Raw genomic sequence first — 20,312 nt, forward strand, 5'->3', positions numbered from 1 at the left:
CATCCCAAGAGCATACTGTAAAAACCAAACCAGAAAGAGAAAAGATTCGTTCCCACAAATATATAACAGTTGGGCATAATAAGAAAATGTGGTCTCGTGTTTCCATTTCTGAGTTGCATAAGACGTATAAATTGTCATTTATAAGTCCAATTCGGTGAAGCCGTTCCTTGGTAGGGAGTTTATCAAGAAGGGCCATCCAAGTTGTCAGACTATGCTTAGGTATGTGTAGTGGAAACCATACCAGTTTTTGCCATGAGACTTTCAGTTTTTTCCCCGGATATAATCCCATATGGAACTTGCTGAATTAACACCCGAAGAGAGGAGATTACGCACCTCAGGTCTTAGTTTCAAAAGTCTTCTAAAACACCAGCTTGTATTGGCTTTTACTTCCACTGACCATAAATCTTTGTCTTTTATGACGTATTTATGGAGCCATGCAACCCATAGGGAACCTTCACCAGCAAGGATTTTTTTGATTAGGGTGAACATGCAAGCTTTATTCCATGTCTTCATATCTTTGATTCCAAGGCCTCCCACTGATTTCAAGGAGCATATTTTGTTCTAGCTCACTCGTGCACCTGAAGCTGCTTTGTCTGACCCTTTCTAGAAGAAGCGAGAACAAAGTTGTTCAATTTTCCCCAAGACAAAATTTGGCAAGAAGAGTTGTCTGAACCAGAAGTTGGATATTGAAGACAGTACCGTTCGGATTAACTCCAATCTTCCTGCGTAGCTGAGCAATTTACTAGACCAGAGGAGCAGCCTTGTTTTGATGTTGTCGATGAGGGTCGCGCAATCTTTTTCAGAGATTTTTCTTGTGATCAACGGTATTCCAAGGTATCTCACTGGAAAAGAGCCAAATTTGAAGCTAGTAGCTTGTTTAATGCTTTCAATTACTCCCAAAGATATTCCTGCTGCAAAGAATTCACTTTTGGAGGCATTAAGATGGAGACCTGACATCTCATAAAATTTTTCCAAAACACTGGTTACACTGATGACAGAATCAGTCGATCCATTACAAAATATAAGTAAATCGTCAACAAATGAAAGATGAGTCAAGTTAATTTTTTTGCACTTGAGATTAAAACCGAAGATGCCCTTAAGAGCTGCCATGTTAAGGAGAAGAGAAAGGACATTCATAGATAAGACAAAAAGAAGGGAAGATATAGGGTCTCCTTGTCTTTGGCCTTTAGCTCCCTTGAAGTACCCGGATAAGCTCTCATTAATAGAGACTGAGTAGCTTGCTGTAGTATAACAAGTTTCAATCCATTTAATAAAGGTCCTAGGGAGACCAATAGCTTTCAAGATTGCATAAATGAATCTCCAATTTAGGGAATCAAACGCTTTATGGAGATCTATTTTCAAAGAATATCTGAGAGATAGATTGTTTCTACTGTAACCTCTTACCAGTTCCTATGCAAGGAGTGCATTTTCTATTATGTTTCTACCCTTTACAAAAGTCGTTTGGTTGAGAGTTATTAACTCAGGCATGATATAATTCAATCTTCGTACCAATATCTTTGAAATGGTTTTGTAAATTACAGTACAACAAGAGATTGGTCTAAAGTCCTTAACCTTACTTGGGTTAGGGATTTTAGGAATTAGAGTAAAAACAATAGTATTGAAGGCAGGAAGAAGATAGGATTCCTTGAAGAATTGAGAAATTGCTGCAGTAATGTCATGTTCAATTAAATTCCAGGTCTTTTTGAAAAAGAAAGGGGATAACCCATCTGGACCGGGAGCTTTCTCATTTCCTTGACTAAAGAATGCCTCTTTTATTTCCTCTTTTGTGATGTCCTTCACAAGTGCGTTTGCTTTATCAGCAGAAAAATTGAAATGAAAAAGTTCCTTCAACAGATTTGGATCAGTTTCCTTTACTGCAGGATCAACTTTGCCAAGTAAGTTTGAGAAGAAGTTTGTTATCTCTGTTGAAATATGATTTTATGTTTCCAGTCTATTTCCTTACTCATCGATGAGGATGCGTATTGTATCTCTTTTATTTTTTAGGGAAACAGTTGAATGAAATAATTTGGTACAACTATCTCCCTCTTTTAGCCATTGGATTCTTATTTTCTGCCTAAAAAATAAATATTTTGCTTCCTAAAGATTTTTCAGTTCATTCTGGAGGAACAACTATTTTTCAATGCCTTCATCACCTCGAAGAGTCTTTAATTGTTGAAGATCAAGGTAAGCTCTTTTTTGTTTTACCCTGGCATGTAGGTCACTGTAGGATGCTTGATTTAGTGCCTTCAGACAAGCTTTCATCCTTTTTAATTTAGTGAATAGGGACTGCATAGGATTTCCATGAGTTGGTGTTTGCCAGGATTGTTTAACCACTTCCAGAAAATTAGGATGTTGGGTCCAGTAATTAAAAAACTTAAATGGCTTTGGTCGGTTGACTTTAATTTCCTTTTTGAGCCACACTTTAGTAAAACAGTGGTCTTAACTACCTGGTGCAAGAAACTCAACGTGTGATTCCTGGAACGTGCTAGCCCATTTAGAATTAATAAGGACTCAATCAAACTTCCTTGCAAGGAATGTATTTTACTGCTTATTACTCCACGTGAGTAAATGACTGAAAAAAGGGTGATCGAAGAGTTCCAGATAAAAAATAACATCTTGGAAATCTTTCATGTCAGAAGATATTAGAGGGCCAAGAATGTCGCAATCAGAGCTTTCGTTCGGATTGAGGATAATATTGTAGTCTCCACCTAATATCCAAGGGAGATAGCCAATTTTAGCTTCGAGTTCATGATACTGGTGCTAAAGGAACCTTCTAGAACTACCATCATTACTTCCATAAACAGAAGTAATGACAATTGGAGTATTTTGAAAGAGGCCTTCAATTGAGATACACTGGTCAGAGACTTGGATTACCGAGAAGCTTAAATATTTTTTCCATCCTTCCATTATAGGCAAAATCATAGTTTGACTGGGCATTCCAATCAGCAAATTTACTTCTAAGAATTGTAACAGATTTTTCTTCTTTCACTCTTGTTTCAAGCATACAAAAGACATCAACTTTATTTAGTAAATCTCTTCTTATAACTTTTTCTTGCTTTAGAGGACAATTGAGTCCTCTTACATTCCAAAAAGCAATTATCATTGAGAAGGGGTAGTTTTTGGTCCCCCGCCAGCACTATCAACTTTTATCTTTGGCATGTCTAGTTTAGTTTTCTTTTTTGACTTCAAGTCTTTAACTAGGACAACCACTCTTAATGAAGATGCATAAACTTTCTTTCAGGGTTCTTCAATGATCAAAGGGGATTCCTCAATTTCGTTTAGAACTTGGAATCTATTAGCAGAATCAGTTGAGCTCAGTTTTTCTCTCTTTTAATGGTCTTCCTCATCCCCTTTTAGGTAATAAAAGTGTAACACCCCCAACCCGTACCCGACTTGGATATGAGTCTGAGGTGTCACATTGACCAGTCAAAGTATATACTTTTATAAAAAAACCATAGAAAATTTAAAACTTTTATTCTATAAAGTAATTCTTTTACATAAACATATTTAAAACCTTAACAGACTCCGTCAGAGCATACATATATATCATGACTTGGTTACATGCTAACATACTAAATTATATGACAATACATACTTTACAAAATATTTCTGATCTGAACTTTGTGCGGAGATATGCTGCTCTACGGATCCGAAGCTTGATCTTCTGACTGTTCACACCTACGTGTAAAATACTTACACGCTAAGTCATAGACTTAGTGAGAGATGTAAATACATAAAGTAAACTAACAAATGCATGAACATTCCATATAACACATATTATACTTATATACCTATTAAACCCATTACTTGTCGGTTTATCCTTACTTATTTCCTTATCATTGATTCAATTCCATCATATGAGCATATATTGAACATAAACATATAACATCACTTCAACCACAACAATAATTAGTTATGATCATATCATACATAATCATATCACATCTCATATCACTATTACCCATATACACTTGTTACCATTATTATCATATAATCCTAACTTATCACTTATACATATCGCATATCATATGTACCATTTCACGAGAAACACACATATTATTATATCAAATTATGGTTTCTTTTCAAAGACCATGCATACTATTGAGAACTTAAGGTAAGTGAGTTCATAGAGGTTGTGCACTATGATGTCACCACAACTCGTATAAATCCCACTAGGGGCGCTTAGAATTTGTCTCGAAGGACCACATAGATGTCCCGAATGACCACATAGATGTCCCGAAGGACCACATAGACCCTCGACTCTTGGCATGCCAACTATACCTATAGCTCTCATAACACATGAAATGGGCATTATCTTTTACCTCATTACACATTCACATATTCATATCACATAGTTCTTTCACATAGCTCTTTATCACATTTCATATGGTCACATAGTCACATAGTTTACTTTCACGTAGCATTTTCCATGAAATTCACATTATCCATCCTTTTTACACATGATCACATCACATACCTTTTTCTCATATGCATATAACATATTATTTCTTATCTTTTAACATATATTACATATGTATATAATCTTATGTCTTATTATCAATTTTTAATCTATTTTATTATACTAGCCTACTATATAGCATTCTAATAGAAGCATATATGGGTCATATTATTTTCATATATATGTTTTATCATATATTTCATGATCACATGACTTATTATCATAATACAAGCATTTACATAGTTCATACATAAAAATGCATTCAACAATCAAACATATGCATTTACTCATATACCATATATCTAACACCATATCACTACATGTTTATGCTTTAATACTTATATCATATAATATCGGAATTGGACTCATCGCAAGTCTTAATTCCTTAACATAACGTACACTTACTATCATGTACTCACCTGATCTCAATGAACCCTCTTAAACTCTTATTTTCGTTGCGTATCTTACTCTGTCGACCTATCCAAACTTTGCTTTCGATCGATGTCTACATAATCATGCATTGATACTATCAGTATCTAATTAATATACTTTAATCTATCATTTCATAGATTGAATAACGATTTATTTCATTTCCCATTGAAGTGCATCGATGCATTCTTTAACATGTGCATCGATGCACTACCATGCATCGATACACCAACTATACTCGATGTTTCCATTTTAAGGGGATGCATCGATGCACCAACTATACTCGATGTTTATTTATTTGAGAGTGCATCGATGCACATTGAAGATGCATCGATGCACACAACCCATAAATTACATTTTGAGCCCGAAAATTCTTACTTTGACCTCAAATTCTACTTATTACCCCTCCTTATGCCTTAAAACTTATCTATACATGTATCAACCTTCTTATAACACTATAAAACTTTACCATCTACCATAATCCACCATAATTCTTGAATCAAAGAATTTCATTAAATTTTCCATGAGTTTTAAATTCAATTATATCACCTTTAACTTCTTAATTAACCCATTGACAAGTCAAATCCATCTTTAAAACTTTAAAAACCTCTTTATATCAGGAATTCATTTCTCAACCCTTAATCAAATTTCCTTTCTAATTCTCTTCTTTTGGTGTTTTAAACTTATATAAGCTTTCTTTAAGCTTATATAACACTCATGAAATAAAACCCAACTTAAACATTCAAGAATTAATCATAAAATTAAAACTCACTTTTGAGGTTTGAGCTTGAACCCACGAGAAGAAGAAATGAAGAAGGAAAAGAAGAGTTCTAGATCACTCTTCATATCCCACGTGTTTCATTCTTAATAAGGGAAAGAAAATATCTTTTTAAACTAATTACCATAATGACCTTTACTTATTCCATAATTATGATTTAATCTAATATTGAAATAGTCCTATTTAAATTCTTGAACTTATCAACTTCCTTAAATTGATCCTCAAATTCCAAAAATTCTCATTTTAGTCACTAACCCAAATTTTGGGATGTTACAAATCTCCTTTCCTTTAAGGAAAATTCGTCCTCGAATTTTCACTCTACCTCAAGATGAAGCAATCCGTTATAATACTCCACAACTCTTAACAATAATTACTTATTTATTCAAATCAAATCTTTCAATTATCTCTCTAATTACCACTTACTAAATACTATGATGATTCCCAAATATATTAATCATCAAAATATTTTACCACGATATCGAAATTTACCTGCCAACATCTTTGGATCATTGAAATCTTCATCAGTCCTTAAATTATAAACTTGTACAGTTGGTTGCATATCATTTTGAGTGAATGACTCCGATCGATTTCTTCTACGACCTCTACCTCTATTTCTTTGAGATACCGCTATAGATCTTTCTCTCTATACTGTCTCTTCAGTCATAAGTGGACAATCTCGAATAAAATGTCCAACATCCCCACATATAAACAAGCTCCGGAGATTACTCTACATACCCCTGTATGATTCTTTCCACAATATGAACATTGCCTGACTTGACTGAGATTTGATCTTCTATCAATAAAAACATATGATTCCAACATATCATGTGTTGGAAAATCCCATTCCCTATTTTTCTTGGATGGAGAGGAGCTCGACGAAGCACCCATCCTTTTAGACTTCTGAACTCTCTGTTCTTTAAATCTTTCATTCTGAGCTCTCTCTAGAGCTTTAGCTCGATTAACCACTTCTTGAAACGATGACAAATTCAAGGCTATCAGCAACTCTCTTAGCCTAGGGCGCAAACCCTCCATAAACCAGTCACATACATCCTTCTCAGTCGGAATAAGCTCAGCAGAAAAATGACTTAACTTATTAAACTCACATTCTTTTTCATACACTGTATAATTCCCTTGCTTCAAATTCAGAAATCCTTGCTTCATCTGTCTAATATATTGGTCACCAATATACTTACGATTAAATTCTTCCAAGAAGAATAACCAGGTCACTTGATCACTTCTTAATCTCATGGTGACATTGGTCCACCATATTCTAGCTTGTCCCCTTAACAAAGAAACTATTCCATCTAATTTCTCTACATCAGAATAGTGGAGCCCATCCAACATAATCTTAACATCGTTCAACCAAAGATCCACATCAATCAGATCTTCCTTAGCTTGCCCTTAAACTCAGGTGCTCCTAAACCTTTTAATTCTTTAGCTATATTCATTCGAGGAGCTGAGGGCGCAGAGGGTTGAAAACGTGACAAAATAACATTTAACGTCCCAAAAAATATCCCTTGATCTCTCACTGGTACTATTAGAGGTGTTCGCTCTTCACCATGCCTGGCCAGGGCAGGTGAATTGCTACTACCCTCATGTCTATTACTTCTTCTTTCACTTTGAGAACTTTCACGATCAGACATCTAATACATAACCATATAACTTTATTAGAAGACAACATACTCATTACTTTATCAGATCAGAAACTTTCACTTTTTGTTGGCATGTACACCTTTTCAAAATACTCTTGACTTCGGTTTAAGCCTAGAATCGGCTAAACCTTAGCTCTGATACTATTAAAAGTAATACCCCCAACCCGTACCCGACTTGGATATGAGTCCGAGGTCTCACATTGACCAGTCAAAGTATATAATTTTATAAAAAAAACCATAGAAAATTTAAAACTTTTATTCTATAAAGTAATTCTTTTACATAAACATATTTAAAACCTTAACAGACTCCGTCAGAGCGTACATATATATCATGACTTGGTTGCATACCAACATACTAAATTATATGACAATACATACTTTACAAAATATTTCTGATCTGAACTTTGTGCGGAGATATGCTGCTCTACGGATCCGAAGCTTGATCTTCTGACTGTTCACACTTACGTGTAAAACACTTACACGCTAAGTCATAGACTTAGTGAGACATGTAAATACATAAATTAAACTAACAAATGCATGAACATTCCATATAACACATATTATACTTATATACCTATTAAACCCATCACTTGTCGGTTTATCCTTACTTATTTCCTTATCATTGATTCAATTCCATCATATGAGCATATATTGAATATAAACATATAACATCACTTCAACCACAACAATAATTATTTATGATCATATCATACATAATCATATCAAATCTCATATCACTATTACCCATATACACTTGTTACCATTATTATCAGATAATCCTAACTTATCACTTATACATATCACATATCACATGTACCATTTCACGAGAAACACACATATTATTATATCAAATTATGGTTTCTTTTCAAAGCCCATGCACACTATTGAGAACTTAAGGTAAGTGAGTACATAGAGGTTGTGCACTATGATGTCACCACAGCTCGTATAAATCCCACTAGGGGCGCTTAGAATTTGTCCCGAAGGACCACATAGATGTCTCAAAGGACCACATAGATGTCCCGAATGACCACATAGACCCTCGACTCTTGGCATGCCAACTATACCTATAGCTCTCATAACACATGACATGGGCATTATCTTTTACCTCATTACACATTCACATATTCATATCGCATAGTTCTTTCACATAGCTCTTTATCACATTTCATATGATCACATAGTCACGTAGTTTACCTTCACGTAGCATTTTCCATGAAATTCACATTATCCATCCTTTTTACACATGATCACATCACATACATTTTTCTCATATGCATATAACATATTATTTCTTATCTTTTAACATATATTATATATGTATATAATCTTATGTCTTATTATCAATATCTAATCTATTTTATTATACTATCCTACCATATAGCATTCTAATAGAAGCATATATGGGTCATATTATTTTCATATATATGTTTTATCATATATTTCATGATCACATGACTTATTATCATAATACAAGCATTTACATAGTTCACACATAAAAATGCATTCAACAATCAAACATATGCATTTACTCATATATCATACATCTAACACCATAACACTACATGTTTATGCTCTAATACTTATATCATATAATATTGAAATTGAACTCATCGCAAGTCTTAATTCCTTAACATAACGTACACTTACTATCATGTACTCACCTGATCTCAATGAACCCTCTTAAACTCTTATTTCCGTTGCGTATCTTACTCTATCGACCTATCCGAACTTTGCTTTCGATCGATGTATACATAATCATGCATTGATACTATCAGTATCTAATTAATATACTTTAATCTATCATTTCATAGACTGAATAACGATTTATTTCATTTCCCATTGAAGTGCATCGGTGCATTCTTCAGTGCATCGATGCATTCTTTAACATGTGCATCGATGCACTACCACGCACCGATACACAATTTACATTCGATGTTTCCATTTTAAGGGGATGCATCGATGCACTCCTCATGCATCGATGCACCAACTATACTCGATGTTTATTTATTTGAGAGTGCATCGATGCACACAACCCAGAAATTACATTTTGAGCCCGAAAATTCTTACTTTGACCTCAAATTCTACTTATTACCCCTCTTTATGCCTTAAAACTTATCTATACATGTATCAACCTTCTTATAACACTATAAAACTTTACCATCTCCCATAATCCACCATAATTCTTGAATCAAAAAATTTCATTAAATTTTTCATGTGTTCTAAATTCAATTTTATCACCTTTAACTTCTTAATTAGCCCATTGACAAGTCAAATCCATCTTTAAAACTTCAAAAACCTCTTTATATCAAGAATTCATTTCTCAACCCTTAATCAAATTTCCTTTCTAATTCTCTCCTTTTGGTGTTTTAAACTTATATAAGCTTTCTTTAAGCTTATATAACACTCATGAAATAAAACCCAACTTAAACATTCAAGAATTAATCATAAAATTAAAACTCACATTTGAGGTTTGAGCTTGAACCCACGAGAAGAAGAAATGAAGAAGGAAAAGAAGAGTTCTAGATCACTCTTCATATCCCACGTGTTTCATTCTTAATAAGGGAAATAAAATATCTTTTTAAACTAATTACCATAATGCTCTTTACTTATTCCATAATTATGATTTAATCCAATATTGAAATAGTCCTATTTAAATTCTTGAACTTATTAATTTCCTTAAATTGATCCTCAAATTCCAAAAATTCTCATTTTAGTCACTAACCCGAATTTTGGGATGTTACAAAAAGAGAGTGGTTTCCTATATTCTTTATGGTTGTTTCATTAGGAGCAGGGATTTGAAGGTCTCATTCAGAGTGATTAAGTTGATTAACAACATGTTATGGATGGATCTTCTCTATTTCTTCAGGTTTTTCTGCTTGACCAGTATTATCATTAGAGGTATAGGCATGGTGCTCCACTTCATTCCCTTTTGACTTTATATTCTCTTTTTCAATATTAGTATTCAAAATAACAGAGGTGAAAACATGTTTTTCTTGCAGAAGTTCAATCCCACCTACTGTAGGTAAAACCTCTGCTTCAAGTGGAGAAGACTCTTTTTTCCTCTAGACTTGATTTTTAACTTGGGAATTGATCTTAGATACCAAGCAGTTCTTCTCGTTATGACCAAAGATCATGCAAGTTCTGCACTTTTCTGGCATCCAAGGAATTTCGACAAAAACAGTAGCCTTTATCCCTTCCTTTAGTTCCACTTCGATAGTTGTTGGTATCACATCATTAACTCTTATCTCAATGCAAACCTTTGCATATTGTAAGTGAGTTTTTGCTGCAGTAAGTGAGTCCATGGACAGGGGGTGCTAATGACACTTTCTATGTAACTAAGGCCAAGACGGTTATACAACTCCAGTGGGACATTAAAAAGATGCACCCATATTGGAACAGTAGAAAGGTCGAAGTTTAGTTTTTGGAGGTTTGGCTCTCATTTCCTAAGTATTAGAGTTTTGTTCGAAACATGTCATGGCCCATTTTCTAGCATTTTCAAAGGCAAATGAAAATACAAAGAGGTTTGATCCAGCAATACTAACCTGGATTTTTTCGCTCTTCAGAGCTTTCCTCCACAGGTTATCAACAAGTCTTGTGTTGAGGAGATGCTTGGAGCAGCAACTAGGAACTGTCCCACAAGCGAGAAATTCCATTCCTTGATTCCAGCATCGAGCACCTCTTGTGGGGGTTGGACAGATTTGGATTCTTCGTAAACCCTAGGCAGAAAGAACTCCAAATTTTGTCCCTCGGAACATCCGAAAAGATTTCTCCAATCCATATGTTTTTTTCGCAGTGAGGATCAAATGGAGAGTAAAGAGAGGTTACCCAGTTGACGAAGCATCGAATGGAGAAGGAAAAGCACCGGAAACACGAGGGAGAAGCTCGAAATCGTTAACCAATTAAATAGTAGGATGGTCTGATTGATTCAAATTTAAGTTTGGTTATCAAATTGATTTTTGACCATAATTTAGTGGTCTCCCGTGTAATTTACCCAAATAATAAATAGGAGCCAACCTGTTAGGGCCTTCATGGATGAACCCAATTGAAGGGACCACTTTTTTAGCTGGGCGTGGGTTTTGATGGATTAAAAGAAAAGATAATTAATTAAGGGTAAACTACATAGTTGGTCACTTTTGTTTTAATTTTATAAACGTATGATCACTCAATTCAAAAAAAATAAATTCTTATCATTTACATTATCATTTTATTAAGATTTGATCATTGACATGTTAGTTGTCGTGAGTTTGATGACGTGGTACGTTAGTAAAAAGGTATAATTTTTATTTTAACCCTTAAACTTTAGATAAATTATATTCTTTTTTAATTTTCTCTATTCCCGATCAAAAACCCACCTTATAAATCATTTTCTCCATCTTTATAAACACCCCCAAGAATCCCCAAAATTCTTTTTGCTTAGGTTAAAGGTGTGTTGCGGGAGAATATGCATGTTGTGCACTTGCTTGATTCTAATGGTGATGGTAGGGGTGTAAACGAGCCGAGTCGAGCTCGAGTATTGCTGAGCTCGACTCGACTCGAAAACTCTAAAATGAAGCTCGACTCGACTCAAAAACTCGCGAGCTTAAAATTTTTAAGCTCGACTCGAACTTGAAATCCTGAACTGAAGTTCGTGAGCAGCTCGAAAAGGCTCGAAATGAAAAAAAAATTTTCTTAAACTTAACAAGATTGAATCCTCAAACTCGAACCTGAATCTTAAATACATGAAAGCCTTATTGTATTTTTAAAAAAAATCAACACGTAAATATTAATATTATTAATAATTTATTTTTTAAAAAATAAATTCTTAATATATTATATTTTCGAGCTGCTCACGAACTTTTCGAGTCGAGTATCAAGTAGCTCGTTTCGGCTCGTTAAGAATTCAAGTCGAGCTCGAGTCCATTCGATCCGAGTATTTATCGAGCCGTGACCGAGTCGATCGCGAGCTCGAGTAGCTCGCGATCTGTCTCGTCTCATTTTGGTTAAAGTTTTTCAAATGAATTGGAATATCTAATGGAATTCAATTCTATCAAATAAAGGAAAGTGAATTCCATTGGATGTAATTCAATTCCCTTGTTGGAGGGAATTGAAATTTGACCATACTACCCTCATCAATCTTTTGGTAACTTATTCATATATTGAATAAAAATATTTTTTTATTATTTCAGGTCGAGTCGAGTTTCTAATTCATTTATTCGGGTCGGGTTGGGTGAAACTTTATTTTGGTAGGGTCAGGTCGGGTTTTTTTAAGTGTGATATTCGGGTCGGGTCAGGTTCGGGTTTAGGGTGAAAAAAACCGGACCGACCCGAAAATATATATAATTTTACCTTATATATTTAGGAATAATTACAATAATACCCCTATATATATTTTTTTTTCAATTAAGTCACTGTTTTTATTAAATAAAAATATTTTTTTATTATTTCGGGTCGGGTCGGATTTCTAATTCATATATTGGGTCGGGTCGGGTGAAACTTTATTTTATTCGGGTCAGGTTTTTTAAGTGTGATATTAGGGTCGGGTCGGGTTTAGGGTGAAAAAACTGAACCGACCCGAAAATATATATAATTTTACCTTATATATTTAGGAATAATTACAATAATACCCCTCTATTTTTTTCAATTAAGTCACTGTTTTTATTAAATAAAAATATTTTTTTTATTATTTCGGGTCAAGTAGGGTCGGATTTCTAATTCATATATTCGGGTTGGGTCGGGTGAAACTTTATTTTGTTCGAGTCGGGTTGGGTTTTTTAAGTGTGATATTCGGGTCGAGTCGGGTCGGGTTTTTTTAAGTGTGATATTCGGGTCGGGTTCGGGTTTAGGGTGAAAAAAATATATAATTTTACCTTATATATTTAGGAATAATTACAATAATACCCCTCTATATATAATTTTTTTCAATTAAGTCAATGTTTTTATTGAATAAAAATAATTTTTTTATTATTTTGAGTCGTGTCGGATCGAGTTTCTAATTCATATATTGAATAAAAATAGTTTTTCGTATATTTTTTGGTAACTAATTAGCATACTCCGATTGGAATGTATCGAAATATTGCTCTATCTTTTGGTAACTTATTAACATATTTTGATTGCGATGATTTTAACTTATAATATTTATTAACATGATTTTTATAATTTATTGAAATGAATAATCAATCAATAAAATGAAAATTTAATATTTTTTAATTTTTTATAATATATTACTACATTTAAGTTGTAAAATAAACTAAAATAAAGCAAAAAAGAAGAAGGGTAATTCTGTCATTTTACATTACTGAAATCAAATTCATTTGATATGTCTGTGAACCAAACAAAATATGGAATTGGATTCCAATTCCATTTCCTGCCAACCAAACAGAATATGGAATTGGATTCCAATTCCTACAGATTCCAATTCCTTCACAGATTCCAATTCCCTCATAAACATTCTAGCGAACCAAACGCCACCTAAGTTATCTTCTTGTGGAAAGCCTTTCCTGGGCTATACAACTCCTCCCCTTTCTAGGATTAATTAATTCGGCCACTTTCGTTCCTCTGTTTGTGGGCCCTTCTCATTGTGCTTTAGCCTCGTGTGAGTTTTTTCAACTACACCATTATGTTTCAAACTCTATTTTGAAAATTGGACTGGAGCGGCCGGTTCAATCGGTTCAACCGGGAACCGTTGTTTAGTCCGGTTTAATTAAATCGGTTGAACTGCTATTAGTGAACCGATCAGAACCGCTGAACCGTTCGAACCAGACCGTCTGAAAACCAGAAAAAATCAGAAAAACCGGAAAAAACCGGGATTTTTGTTTTTTTAAAAAAAAAAAATTAAACCAAACAACGTCGTTTGTTAAACGAGCCAAGTCGAACTCGAGTATTGCTGAGCTCGACTCGAACTTGAAAACTTTAAAAGTAAGCTCAACTCAACTCAAACTCACAAGCTAAAAATTATCAAGTGAAAGAATAGTTCACTCAATGCTCACCAAAATGCTCCATGATTTTGAATGCCAAATTACCTCTATTATTTATGGAAGTTAGTTGTGATGCGCTTCTATGTTTTTTAGCAATGTGAGATTGTTTTGTTCTCATATTTTTACTCTTTAGATTTTTGGGATGATATTCTATGTTTCTTAGCTATGTGAGATTGTTTTTTAAAAAAAATAAACCAAACAATATCATTTTGTTATGATTTTTTAACCCCAAATTTATTTTTTAATTATAGTTATACAATTATATTTATTATTTAATATGTTTTACCTTAAATATTATGTTGTAGTTAATTTGAATCATTTTGTTTCACTTGATTTTATGGTTTTTAACTTATACATGTTATGACTTGTTTTGAATATGACTTGTGATATAAAAAATTATTTTTTATTTAATATTTTTTTTATTTAATTTTTTAAATAATTATGACGTCGTCCGGTTCTTCCGATCAGTCGAACCGATTTGACCGATTGAACCAGTGAACCGATAGCATGACCGGTTCGCTAACCGATCCGGTTTTAAAAACCATGGCTTCAAATACAAGTTTTTTTTCTGTTTATGATTTTGTTTTGTGAAAAAATAGTTTAATAATGTACAATTCAAAGAATTTGGGTAAACAAAAGCTCAATCAATTTTTTAATTAAAAAAATGCTTTGAAGCGCGAGGCATTCCTTGTACATTTTTTCAAGCATGAGAATCAATCCATTCTATTTTAATTAAAAATAGTGAAATGCTTATCTCTTGGGAGCAACAAGATATAGGCTAAATTACATAACTGACACCGTTTGCTTTAAATTTTTTCTTTCTGACACCGTTTGACCAATATTTCCAGAAGTAGCACCTTTTTGCTGAGTTGGCAAAGGCGCATCCCCGGGGACGCGCTTTACCCGTGTTTTCGCTGAGTTGGATGCCACGTGTGGAAGGCGCGTCCCCGGGGACGCGCCTTTGCCAACTCAGCAGACACGTATTTTGTTTTATAATAAATAGTTTATTTTTATTATTATTATAAATTAATAATATTTTATGTAAAATGTTTCGATTATAATGTAAGAATTATTAAATGTATTTTGTTAATGTGTGTTAAAGGTGGAGTGAATTATCTACATTAATATGATATAACAATATATGAAAACCAGTTTTGACTTTATTGTAGTTATAGGAAAAATGAATGAAATTATAATATTACACATATGATTATATTATTATTTTTGATTTTGATTATCGATCTATTAATTTTATCAGTTAATTATTTAAATGTTATCAATCTAGTCATCTCATATCAATATTTAACGAAAATATTGATGCATAAGTTAATAAATTAGTATAATTACATATTTAATCTTCAAGACTTACATATTTTATAAAATTAGTCTTATTGAAAATTTAATTTAATAAATTTAATCCTCCAATCAGAACATGAAATGTGTCATCGTATACATAAATTTTTTAATAACTTTTAATTTGTTTAATTTAATATTTTTCTCTACTTAGAAGGTGGAAATATTATTATAATTTAAAAAAAATTATAACTAATAATAATAATTATTATATTAAATAAATATATTAAATATATTTATGTATTTAAAAGTTAAAAAAAATTATTTAGGTGTACATACATTGACAAATTATATAAATGCAATAACATTAAATTATTAGAAACAAAAACATTCATTTAAATACAATATTAATTACATAAGAGTTAACGGTTATATGATGATAACAGAGCTGGACATTTTTTTCTATTGTGCCCGATGCTTCTACAATGCCCACATCGTTTTTGTTCTGTTGACTTCTCCCGAATATCCTTATCACAATGTATTCTAGTAGATTTTGGACGACCTGAGTCCCTCAATAGCAATGGATCTGGTATAATTGTAAGCCAAGTTTGAATCTCATTTGGGTCTCTTTCGTTTCCTATGGGCGGAAACTCAAATTCATATACCTTGAATACTTGTGAAAGTTGGTATACGGGATCAACATAATTTTTGTAGTCCAAATGTGAATGTGAGCAAGCAGCAATGACATGAGAGCATGGATATTTGAGTACTTGAAAGAAACCACAATCGCACCACCTCTCTTGCAGATTAACTCTGAAAGAGTTAGCTTCAATCCCTTGCAGCGGACGTGGCATTTCGGTTACACGAAACAATTCACGGGTGTGAGAAAAATTTGTAACTAACATCCCATTTGATGCAGCCACTTTTTTCTGTAAATCAACTACTAGTCTTGGGTGGTAAATATGTCGTTTTGCATCCAAGTAAGAGCTTATCCACCGAGCTTTGCAAAGAGTTGACCCAAACGAAAATAAGTCGTTTTAACCAATGTCGTGACTGGTAAATGACGCGCCCCCTTTAAGGTTGAATTTATTGCTTCAGCCAAGTTTGTTGTCATATGACCATAGCGATACCCCCCGTCATATGCATTTGTCCACATTTCTTTGCTGATGTCCATAATGTACTCGCACCCCTTCTTATTTTTGCCAAACAGCTCTTGTAGCATCGACTCAAACCTTTGAGGTAAGAGTTCGTAACCTAAGCCATTAGGAATATGTAATAGTTAATATGAAGTATAAATAAGTAATAAGAAATTGATAGAAAAATTGGGAAAAAGTAATATACCCATCCGCACGACTAACTGACGTTCATCGTTCTTTTTGTATTTTCCTTAATAGTTTGCAGCAATATGACAGACACAATAACGATGTTGAACATGTGGAGGTCTATACATTGTACCCAAAGAGTCCATTGCTGCTTTTATCCTGGCTCCTCGGTCTGAAATAATGCATAGTCGTTCCCTGGTGACAACATGTAAACGTAAATTTTTAAGGAAAAAAGCCCAAGACTCAGTGTCTTCTCCTTGAACGAGGGCAAACGCAACAAGAAGAATATTGCGGTTTCCATCTTGGACCACAACCAATAATAAAACTTGCTTGTATTTCCCATACAAGAAAGTACCATCAATTTGGACAATTGGTTTACAGTACTTGACTGCATTAATACACTGAGGGTAAGTCCAAAAGACTCGGTAAAATTGGCAGCGATCACGAACCATTCGATCATTCACGTAATGATGTTGAGTTTCAAACTCAACAATTATCTCGGGATTAAGTTTTTGCACAACATGAAACCAACTGGGCAGCTCGTTGTAAGAGGAATCCCATTCGCCATGAAGTTTGCAAATGGCATTCTGTTTTGCCAACCACGCTTTTTTATATGAGACAGTGTACCCATATTGTGACTGTATAGCAGAAATCAACACTGCAACAGCTATATGAGAGCTTTGCTTCACAATGGGCATGATTGCTTGACAAATAATGTTGGAGTCCAAGTTGGGATGATCCTGGTTTATACCTGTTGCACAACATGTATGAGGATCGTTGTATCTGGTTAGTTCCCATAAGTTGTTCTTCCTCTTCCTCTTTGATACACGGACCATCCATTGACATCCGTTGTCACGTTGGACGCAGTAGCAGACATATTTCTCCGTGTTAGATCGATCAACTCGGGACTGAACTGAGTTACGAATATTGTAACTCTTTATTGCCATCATTGCTTCCTCCTTCGATGCGAACTCCATTCCAATATGTAAATTACCGTCATTGACTGATGATTGAAGTCCATAGTTGCCAACATCAGGAAGATCTGGAAATTCAGGCTCATACATTGCATCATAATCAGCCTCATACATATGTGCAGGAAGTTCAGCTGGTGTTGTATTTATCGGAACGTCATCCTTGTCATCATCAGAATGTACGTTAAACTGTGGTGAGTCAGGTTCAACGAATAATCCCGTTTCAGCACCATCTGCACCTGGCTCCCGAAGAGGTTTTTCTGGTGGAGATGAGGGTTCCTCCGATAATCCAATGTTGAGGTCAAATAAGTTCCCGCTTGCGTGTCCTCCCCTTGAACTTGAGGCCATTGTATCATGTGGGATGTGAATAGACTGTCGTCTCGTTGGCATTTCCATATGTAAGTCGAAAACATTGGCAGATGAATGTCTGCCCCTTAAAGTAGAAGAGATGTTTCCATATGGATTATTGGTAAAGCCACGTGGGTTGATATCATAAGCAGTTGCAGATGAATGCCTTCCTATTGAACTTGATGGCATGGTATATGGCGTTGGATCCGCCATTAATGATGTGAAATCATTACAGATCAGTTGTGTCGGGCTATCAACTTAAACAGTTTGATATGCAATGCCAAAGTGAGAGGAATATGAGAGACCACGAGTTGCACGAACCTCAATAAAAGTGGCATACATTTCAATAAGAGATTGTGAACTCCCCATATGAGCATCAACCATCATAGAAACATCATCATCGTTTGAAAGCTGAAATGATGTATACGTGAGCGGAAAAAGTTCAGTAGGAAATCTGTACTGAAGTGAAGATAGTCTTCTCTGGCCTGCTACACGAATCTTTAATGAAATTTTTGTGATTAACTCCTCAATTGTGATGTTTCTCTTCAAGGTTAAGGGGGTATAATGATCTGACTCAAAAACAACCCCCTCTTCAGCTTCCTTAATTTCTCCATCATACAAAACAACAGCAGAAAGACGACTCATTTTCAGAGAATTTGAGAATTTAGAGTTTGGGAATTTGAGAATTTGAAAGATTGTGAACTGAAGTTTGTTTTGAAAGTTTATAATACTTTGCATATAATAGTGTCTATAATCGGAGTACTATTCACATGAAGGCGCGTTCCCGGGGGCGCGCCTTCCATTATTTCGTCAGAGAATATGTTATCATTGCCCTATTATGTCACTCACGTCCCTCGGGGACACTAGATATATCAGTACCTATTATTTCTCAGGGGACATGAAGGCGCGTTCCCAGGGGCGCGCCTTCCATTATTTTGTCAGAGAATATGTTATCATTGCCCTATTATGTCACTCATGTCCCTCGGGGACACTAGATATATCAGTACCTATTATTTCACTATTCACATGAAGGCGCGTTCCCGGGGGCGCGCCTTCCATTATTTCGCCAGAGAATATGTTATCATTGCCCTATTATGTCACTCATGTCCCTCGGGGACACTAGATATATCAGTACCTATTATTTCACTATTCACATGAAGACGCGTTCCCGGGGGCGCGCCTTCCATTATTTCGTCAGAGAATATGTTATCATTGCCCTATTATGTCACTCATGTCCCTCGGGGACACTAGATATATCAGTACCTATTATTTCACTATTCACATGAAGGCGCGTTCCCGGGGGCGCGCCTTCCATTATTTCATCAGAGAATATGTTATCATTGCCCTATTATGTCACTCATGTCCCTCGGGGACACTAGATATATCAGTAAATCAGGTAAATTATAACCAAAATTTAACTTCTTTTGAAAGTTCAGCAAGTTAAGAATAACTTAAATTAAAACGTTATATGAAGTTTGAATAAATTAGATAAAATGTTATGGATAAATTGAATAAATGTGAAGTGATAAGTTGATTGTGACATTGAAATTGTATGAAATGAGCATTGAAATGTGACATTGAATAAATTGCCAAGTCACCCCCTCTTGCTGATTCCGTCGATCGATGAACTCAACATAAGTTGATTTTAATGTATACGTTTTAATATATATGTTAATGATAAAATCATATGTATGGATAAATTTAATTTCAATTTAAGTATTGTGAACTATAATTGGAATATAACTTTTAATTTCGAATACAATTAGAATATTAAATTGAAATTTAATGTTAAATTTCGAATACTATAATTTATATTTTAAATTTAAATTTAAATAATATTATTTTTATTTTTATTTTAAATTTCGAATAATATAATTTGTATTTTAAAAACATTTATCAAGCATTTAATGTTAAATGTGAATAAAAAATAACATTAAAAAATATGTATGTAACAACCATGAAACATTTAAATAACATAACCAAATTACATAAAATTCTGAAATATAATTATTTAAATAACATTAAATATAACTGGATCACCGATGTCGTCTTCTCGAATGAGTTCCATATGGCGGTGGTTGTCTATTTCGTGGAGGATTTCTTCGTG

Source organism: Hibiscus syriacus, unplaced genomic scaffold (assembly GCF_006381635.1).
Source record: "Hibiscus syriacus cultivar Baekdansim isolate YM2019G1 unplaced genomic scaffold, ASM638163v2 tig00112738_pilon, whole genome shotgun sequence".
Taxonomy (NCBI): Eukaryota; Viridiplantae; Streptophyta; class Magnoliopsida; order Malvales; family Malvaceae; genus Hibiscus; species Hibiscus syriacus.